Below are 9975 nucleotides of genomic sequence, written 5' to 3'. Positions count from 1 at the left end.
CAGTGGTTGGCTGAAGTGGGGAAAGGTAGAGATGAAGCATAAAATAAACTTTTGGGCCTGTCCAGGTGGTGGCGCAGTGGATAGAGCATCAGACTGCGATGCGGAGGACCCAAGTTCAAGACCCCTAGGTCACCAGCTTGAGCATGGGCTCATCTGGTTTTAGCAAAGCTCACCAGCTTGGACCCAAGGTCGCTGGCTAGTTACTCAGTCTGCTATAGCCCCACGATCAAGGCACATATGAGAAAGCAATCAATGAACAACTAAAGTGCCACAACAAAAAACTGATGATTGATGCTTCTCATCTCTCTGCATTCCTGTCTGTCTGTCCCTATCTATCCCTCTCTCTGACTCTTGCTCTGTCTCTGTAAAAAAATAAAAATTAAAAAAAAAAAGAGTGCTCACTTCGGCAGCACATATACTAAAATTGGAACGATACAGAGAAGATTAGCATGGCCCCTGCGCAAGGATGACACGCAAATTCGTGAAGCATTCCATATTTTGTGCTTTTGCCCAAAGGGGAAACTGAGGCAGAACACCGTGTATTGCATTGAACTGCAAAATTGCAACTCTTTACTATAAAAAAAAAAAAAAAGAAACTTTTGGGGCTGATGGAAATGTCCTATATATTAATTGTGGTGATAGTTTCAAGGTTGTGTATATTTGATAAAAGTCATGCCTGACTGGTGGTGACTGGTGCTGGCACAGTGGATAGAGCATCAACCTGGGATGCTGGGGTCCCAGGTTCGAAACCCCGAGGTCACTGGCTTGAGTGCAGGTTCATCCAGCTTGAGCCAGGCTCACCAGCTTGAGTACAGGGTTGCTAGCTTAAGCATGGGATCATCAACATGATCCCATGGTCCCTGGATTGAGCCCAAAGGTCACTGGTTTGAGCAAGGGGGTCACTGGCTGAGCTTGAGTCTCCACCTCCAGTCAAGGCACATATGAGAAGCAATCAATGAACAACTAAAGTGATGCAACTATGAGTTGATGCTTTTCATCTTCCTCCCTTCCTGTCTCTCTCTCTCTTCCTCAAAACAAACAAACAGCTGATGCCAACCCAAGAAGACCTAGAAATAACACAACTGAAAATTGGAGTCAGACAACACCAAACCTAGACTCAACCAGCCCTACAAACAATACATCCAAACACAAAGACATAATGAGAAGACAGAGAAGTGCAATCCAAATGAAACCACAAGAGAAATCTCCAGAAAAGGAACTGAGTGATATGGAAATAACAAAACTACCGGATGCAGAGTTTAGAATAATAATTGTTAGGATGCTTAGGGATCTTAGAAAAACAATGAATGGTCATTACGAACACTTAAATAAAGAGATAGCAAGTATAAAAAAGGACATTGAAATATTAAAAATGAGTCAGTCGGAGGTGACAAATACAATATCAGAAATGAAGATCACAATGGAAGGAATTAAAAGCAGGATGGATGAAGCTGAGGATCGAATCAGCAAGTTGGAGGACAAGATGAACAAAGGCATGGAAGCAGAGCAGAAAAAATAAAAGAGACTCAAAAGTCTGAGGAAAATCTGAGAGCTCTGTGACAACATGAAGAGAAATAACATCCGCATCATAGGGGTTCCTGAAGAAGAAGAGAAAGAACAAGGGATAGAAACTTTATTCAATCAAATCATAGCTGAAAACGTCCCTAAATTGATGCAAGGAAGGGTCTCACAAATCCAAGAAGCACAGAGAACTCCATTAAAGAGAAACTCAAAAAGACCTACACCAAGACACATCATAATTAAAATACCAAAGCTAAGCGATAAAGAGAAAATATTAAAAGCTGCAAGAGAAAAAAAAGTTATCACCTACAAAGGAGCCCCCATAAGGATGACATCTGACTTCTCAACAGAAACACTTGAGGCCAGAAGGGAATGGCAAGAAATATTCAAAGTAATGCAGAACAAGAACCTACAACCAAGACTACTTTATCCAGCAAGGCTATCGTTTAAAATTGAAGGAGAAATAAAAAGCTTCCCAGACAAAAAACAACTCAAGGAATTCATTACAACCAAACCAATGCTGCAGGAAATATTAAGGGGCCTGGTGTAAACAGATAAAGTGGGAAAAGAATACAGAAAAAAAAAAAAGAAAAAGGAATACACCTTTAAAGAAGAAAATGGCAATAAACAACTACATATCAATAATAACCTTAAATGTAAATGGATTAAATGATCCAATCAAAAGACATAGGGTAGCTGCGTGGATAAGAAAACAGGACCCATACATATGTTGTCTACAAGAGACACACCTTAGAACAAAAGACACACACAGATTGAAGGTAAAAGGATGGAAAAAAATGTTTCATGCAAACGGAAATGAAAAAAAAGCTGGGGTAGCAATACTTATATCAGACAAATTGGACTTTAAAACAAAGGATATAGTAAGAGATAAAGAAGGCCACTACATAATGATAAAGGGAGTAATCCAACAGGAAGATATAACTATTATAAATATCTATGCACCTAATATAGGAGCACCCAAATATATAAAACAGATTTTGATGGATTTAAAGGGCGAGATCAACAGCAATACTATAATAGTAGGGGATCTCAATACCCCACTAACATCACTAGATAGATCCTCAAGAAAGAAAATTAACAAAGAAACAGCAGACTTATTGGAAACACTAGATCAACTCGATTTAATAGATATCTTCAGAACCTTTCACCCTAAAGCAGCAGAATATACATTCTTTTCAAGTGCTCATGGTACATTCTCTAGGATAGACCACATGTTAGGGCACAAAAGTGCTCTCAACAAATTTAAGAAGACTGAAATCATATCAAGCACTTTCTCCGATCACAACGGCATGAAACTAGAAATGAATCACAGCAGAAAAGCTCAAAAATTCTCAAACACATGGAAACTAAATAGCAGGGTGTTAAATAATGAATGGATTAAGAATGAGATCAAAGAAGAAATAAAGAAATTCCTAGAAACGAATGACAATGAGCATACAACAACTCAAAATTTATGGGACACAGCGAAAGCAGTGCTGAGAGGGAAGTTCATAGCACTACAGGCACACTTTCAGAAGCTAGAAAAAGCTCAGATAAACAACTTAACCCTGCATCTAAAAGAATTAGAAAAAGAACGCAAGTAAAGCCCAAATGTAGTAGAAGGAAGGAAATAATAAAGATCAGAGCAGAAATAAATGACATAGAGGCTAAAGAAACAATACAGAGGATCAATGAAACTAGGAGCTGGTTCTTTGAAAAGGTAAACAAGATTGATGCACCTTTAAGTAGACTCACCAATAAAAAGAGAGAGGACTCAAATAAATAAAATTAGAAATGAGAGAGGAGAAATAACAACTGACACAACAGAAATACAAAATATTGTAAGAAAATACTATGAAGAACTGTATGCCAAAAAATTAGACAACCTAGATGAAATGGACAAATTCCTTGAAACGTACAATCTTCCAAAAATCAATCTGGAAGAATCAGAAAACTTAAACAGACCAATTACACCAAAGGAGATCGAAACAGTTATCAAAAAACTCCCAACAAAGAAAAGTCCGGGGCCCGATGGCTTCACAACGGAATTCTACCAAATATTCAAAGAAGAACTAACTCCTATCCTTCTCAAACTATTTCAAAAAATTCAAGAGGAAGGAAGACTTCCAAACTCCTTTTATGAGGCGAGCATAATTCTGATTCCAAAACCAGGCAAAGACCACACAAAGAAAGAAAATTATAGGCCAATATCTCTGATGAATATAGATGCTAAAATCCTCAACAAAATATTAGCGAACCGGATCCAACAATATATGGAAAAAATCATACACCATGATCAAGTGGGATTTATTCTGGGGAGGCAAGGCTGGTACAATATTCGTAAATCAATCAATGTGATTCATCACATAAACAAAAAGAAGGAGAAAAACCATATGATAATTTCAATAGATGCAGAAAAAGCATTTGATAAAATCCAGCACCCATTCATGATCAAAACTCTCAGCAAAGTGGGAATACAGGGAACATACCTCAACATGATAAAAGCTATCTATGAGAAACCCACAGCCAACATCATACTCAATGGGCAAAAATTAAAAGCAATACCCTTAAGATCAGGAACAAGGCAGGGGTGCCCCCTTTCACCACTCTTATTTAACATAGTCCTGGAAGTCCTAGCCACAGCAATCAGAAAAGAAGAAGAAATAAAAGGCATTCAAGTTGGAAAAGAAGAAGTAAAACTATCATTATTTGCAGATGATATGATATTGTATATAGAAAACCCTAAAGTCTCAGTCAAAAAACTACTGGACCTGATAAATAAATTCAGCAAAGTGGCAGGATATAAAATCAATACTCAGAAATCAGAAGCATTTTTATACACCAACAATGAACAGTCAGAAAGAGAAATTAAGGAAACAATCCCCTTCACAATTACAACCAAAAAAATAAAGTACCTAGGAGTAAACTTAACCAAGGAGACTAAAGACTTGTACTCGGAAAATTACAAAACATTGATAAAAGAAATCAAGGAAGATACTAACAAGTGGAAGCATATACATGCTCATGGTTAGGAAGAATAAACATCATTAAAATGTCTATATTACCCAAAGCAATTTATAAATTCAATGCAATACCAATTAAAATACCAATGACATACTTCAAAGATATAGAACACATATTCCAAAAATTTATATGGAACCAAAAAAGGACACGAATAGCCTCAGCAATCTTAAAAAAGAAGAATAAAGTGGGAGGTATCACACTTCCTGATATCAAGTTATACTACAAGGCCATTGTACTCAAAACAGCCTGGTACTGGCATAAGAACAGGCATATAGATCAATGGAATAGAACAGAGAACCCAGAAATAAACCCACAGTTCTATGGACAACTGATATTTGACAAAGGAGGTAAGGAAATACAATGGAGTAAAGACAGCCTCTTTAACAAATGGTGTTGGGAAAATTGGACAGCTACCTGCAAAAAAATGAAACTAGATCACCAGCTTACACCACTCACAAAAATAAACTCAAAATGGATAAAAGACTTGAATGTAGGCCGTGAAACCATAAGCATCTTAGAAGAAAACATAGGCAGTAAGCTCTCCGACATCTCTCGGAGCAATGTATTTGCTGATTTATCTCCACGGGGAAGTGAAATAAAAGACAGGATAAACAAATGGGACTATATCAAACTAAAAAGCTTTTGCACAGCTAAAGACAACAAGAACAGAATAAAAAGACAAACTACACAATGGGAGAACATATTTGACAATACGTCTGATAAGGGGTTAATAACCAAAATTTATAAAGAACTTGTAAAACTCAACACCAGGAAGACAAACAACCCAATCCAAAAATGGGCAAAAGAGATGAATAGACACTTCTCCAAAGAGGACATACAGATGGCCAATAGGCATATGAAAAAATGCTCAACATCACTAATCATTAGAGAAATGCAAATTAAAACCACAATGAGATATCACCTTACACCAGTCAGAATGGCGCTTATCAACAAAACAACACAGAATAAGTGCTGGTGAGGATGTGGAGAAAGGGGACCCTCCTGCACTGCTGGTGGGAATGCAAACTGGTGCAGCCACTGTGGAAAACAGTATGGAGATTCCTCAAAAAACTGAAAATCGAACCGCCTTTTGACCCAGCTATCCCACTTTTAGGAATATACCCCAAGGACACCATAGAACGGCTCGAAAAGGAGAAATGCACCCGCATGTTTGTGGCAGCATTGTTCACAATAGCGAAGATCTGGAAACAGCCCAAGTGTCTGTCAGAGGACGAGTGGATTAAAAAACTTTGGTACATATATACTATGGAATACTACTCAGCCATAAGAAATGATGACATCGGATCATTTACAATAACATGGATGGACCTTGATAACATTATACGGAGTGAAATAAGTAAATTAGAAAAAAAACTGAGATGAATCCATACATAGAAGGGACATAAAAATGAGACTCAGAGACATGAACAAGAATGTGATGGCAACAGGGGCAGGGGGGTTGGGGGAGGGGGGGAGGGGGTGAAGAAGGAGAGAGGGGTTAGGGGAGGGGAGGGGCACAAAGAAAACCAGATAGAAGGTGACAGAAGACAATTTAACTTTGCGGGAGGGGTATACAGCACAATCAAATGTCAAAATAATCTAGAGATATTTTCTCTCAACATATGTACCCTGATTTATCAATGTCACTGCATTAAATTTAATAAAAAAATATTAATATTAAAAAGAATAAAATGGCAATAAACAACTACATATCAATAATAACCTTAAATGTAAATGGATTAAATGATCCAATTAAAAGACATAGGGTAGCTGCTTGGATAAGAAAACAGGACTCGTATATATGCTGTCTACAAGAGACACACCTTAAAACAAAAGATACACATAGACAGAAGGTAAAAGGATGGAAAAAATATTTCATGCAAGTGGAAATGATAAAAAAGCTGGGGTAGCAATACTTATATCAGACAAAATGGACTTTAAAACAAAGACTATAGGCCCTGGCTGGTTGGTTCAGTGGTAGAGCGTCAGCCTGGCATGCAGGAGTCCTGGGTCCGATTCCCGGGCAGGGCACACAGGAGAAGCGCCCATCTGCTTCTCCACCCCCCCTTCCTCTCTGTCTCTCTCTTCCCCTTCTGCAGCCGAGGCTCCATTGGAGCAAAGAGAAGGCCCAGGCGCTGGGGATGGCTCCTTGGCCTCTGCCCCAGGTGCTAGAGTGGCTCTGGTCACGGCAGAGCGATGCCCTGGTGGGCGTGCCAGGTGGATCCTGGTCGGGCGCATGTGGGGGTCTGTCTGACTGCCTCCCCGTTTCCAGCTTCAGAAAAAAAAAACAAAAAAAAACCCACAAAGACTATAGTAAGAGATAAAGAAGGTCACTACATAATGATAAAGGGAGCAAACAAGAAGATATAACCATTATAAATATCTATGCACCTAATATAGGAGCACCTAAATATATAAAGCAGACTTTAATGCAGGGGTCCCCAAACTACGCCCCGTGGGCCGCATGCGGCCCACTGAGGCCATTTATCCAGCCCCCGCCGCACTTCCGGAAGGGGCACCTCTTTCATTGGTGGTCAGTGAGAGGAGCATAGTTCTCATTGAAATACTGGTCAGTTTGTTGATTTAAATTTACTTGTTCTTTATTTTAAATATTGGATTTGTTTCTGTTTTGTTTTTTTACTTTAAAATAAGATATGTGCAGTGTGCATAGGGATTTGTTCATAGTTTTTTTTATAGTCCGGCCCTCCAACGGTCTGAGGGACAGTGAACTGGCCCCCTGTGTAAAAAATTTGGGGATCCCTGCTTTAATGGATATAAAGGGCGAGATCAACAGCAATACTATAATAGTAGGAGATTTCAATACCCCACTAACATCACTAGATAGATCTTCAAGAAAGAAAATTAACAAAGAAACAGCAGACTTAAAGGACATACTAAATCAACTTGATTTAATAGATATCTTTAGAACCTTTCACCCTAAGGCAGCAGAATATACATTCTTTTCAAGTGCTTATGGTACATTCTCTAAGATAGACCACATGTTAGGACACAAAAGCAGTCTCAACAAATTTAAGAAGATTGAAATCATATCAAGCACTTTCTCTGATCACAATGGCATGAAACTAGAAATCAAACAACAGAAAAACTGAAAAATACTCAAACACATGGAAATTAAATAGCATGTTATTAAATAATGATTGGGTTAACATTGAGATTAAAGAAGAAATTAAAAAATTCGTAGAAACAAACGATAGTAAGCATACATCAACTCAAAATTTATGGGACATAGCAAAAGCAGTCCTGAGAGGGAAGTTCATAGCACTACAGGCAGTCCTTAAGAAGCTTGAAAAAGCTCAAAGAAACAACCTAACCCTTCATATAAAAGAACTAGTAAAAGAACAGCAAGTAAGGCCCAGAGGTGGTAGAAGGGAGGAAATAATAAAGATCAGAGTGGAAATAAATGACATAGAAGCTAAAGAAATGGAGGATCAATGAAATCAAGAGCTGGTTCTTTGAAAGGGTAAACAAGATCGATGAACCTTTAACAAGACTCACCAAGAAAAGAAGAGAGAAGACTCAAATAAAATTAGAAATGAGAGTGGAGCCTGACCAGGAGGTGGCACAGTGGATAGAGCGTCGGACTGGGATGCCAAGGACCCAGGTTCGAGACCCTGAGGTCGCCAGCTAGAGCATGGGCACATCTGGTTTGAGCAAAGCTCACCAGCTTGGACCCAAGGTCGCTGGTTCGAGCAAAGGGTTACTCGGTCTGCTGAAGGCCCGCGGTCAAGGCACATATGAGAAAGCAATCAATGAACAACTAAGGTGTCGCAATGTGCAACGAAAAACTAATGATTGATGCTTCTCATCTCTCCGTTACTGTCTGTCTGTCCCTGTCTATCCCTCTCACTGACTCTCTCTCTGTCTCTGTAAAAAAAAAAAAAAAAAAAAAAAAAAGAAATGAGAGTGGAGCCTGACCAGGCGGTGGCACAGTGGACAGAGCGTCGGACTGGGATGTGGAGGACCTAGGTTCGAGACACCAAGGTCGCCAGCTAGAGCACGGGCTCATCTGGTTTGAGCAAAAACTCACCAGCTTGAACCCAAGGTCAGTGGCTTGAGCAAGGGGTTACTCAGTCTGCTGAAAGCCCACAGTCAAGGCACATATGAAAAAGCAATCAATAAACAACCAAGGTGTCGCAATGAAAAACTGATGATTGATGCTTCTCATCTCTCTCTGTTCCTGTCTGTCTGTCCATATCTATCCCTCTCTTTGACTCTGTAATAAGTAAATAAATAAATAAAATCCTAAAAACGTGAGAGTGGAGAAATAACAACCGACACAACAGAAATACAAAATATTGTAAGAAAATACTATGAAATGAAGAACTGTATGCCAAAAAACTAAACAACCTAGGTGAAATGGACAAATTCCTTGAATAATATAATCTTCCAAAAATCAATCTGGAAGGATCAGAAAACCTAAACATACCGATTACAACAAAAGAGATCGAAACAGTTATCAAAAAGTTCCCCCCAAAAAAACCTCTTGGGCCCGATGGCTTCACTGATGAATTCTACCAAATATTCAAAGAACTACTATCCTTCTCAAACTATTTCAAAAAATTCAGGAGGAAGGAACACTTCCAAGTTCCTTTTATGAGGCGAGCATAGTTCTGATTCCAAAACCAGGCAAAGACAACAGAAAAAAAGAAAATTATAGGCGAATATCCCTGATGAATTTAGATGCTAAAATCCTCAACAAAATATTAGCAAACTGGATTCAGCAATACATGAAAAAAAAAATCATACATCATTATCAAGTGGGATTTATTCTGGGAAGGCAAGAATGGTACAATATTTGCAAATCAATCAATGTGATTCATCACATAAACAAAAAGAAGGAGAAAAACCACATGATAATTTCAATAGATGCAGAAAAAGCATTTGATAAAATTCAGCAGCACCCATTTATGATCAAAACTCTTAGCAAAGTGGGAATACAGGGAGCATACCTCAACATAATAAAGGCCATCTATGACAAACCCACAGCCAACATTATAATTAATGGACAAAAATTAAAAGCAATTCCTCTAAAATCAGGAACAAGGCAGGGGTGCCCCTTTTCACCACTCTTATTCAACATAGTACTGGAAGTCCTAGCTACAGCAATCAGACAAGAAGAAGAAATAAAAGGCATCCAAATTGAAAAAGCAGAAGTAAAAGTATCCTTATTTGCAGTTGATATGATACTGTATATAGAAAATCCTAAAATCTCAGTTAAAAAACTACTGAACCTAATAAATGAATTCAGCAAGGTGGCAGGATATAAAATTAATACACAGAAATCAGAGGCATTTTTATACACGAACAATGAACTGTCAGAAAGAGAAATTAAGGAAACAATCCCCTTCACTATTGCAACAACAAAAAAATAAAGTACCTAGGAGTAAATTTAACCAAGGAGGTTAAAGA

The 9975-nt window shown here is 38.4% G+C and overlaps 1 non-coding gene across 1 annotated transcript; it reads left to right on the top strand.

Annotated features, from left to right (window-relative positions):
• Window positions 1-394: 394 nt before the first annotated feature.
• LOC136317935 (U6 spliceosomal RNA) lies at window positions 395-501 on the top strand. Its single transcript, XR_010727925.1, has one exon. It is a non-coding gene; the product is annotated as a U6 spliceosomal RNA (small nuclear RNA).
• Window positions 502-9975: the final 9474 nt, after the last annotated feature.

This window comes from Saccopteryx bilineata, chromosome X (genome assembly GCF_036850765.1).
Source record: "Saccopteryx bilineata isolate mSacBil1 chromosome X, mSacBil1_pri_phased_curated, whole genome shotgun sequence".
NCBI classification, from domain to species: Eukaryota; Metazoa; Chordata; class Mammalia; order Chiroptera; family Emballonuridae; genus Saccopteryx; species Saccopteryx bilineata.
Note: the sequence above shows the minus strand (reverse complement) of the source record. Positions and strands in the feature narration are given on the sequence as shown.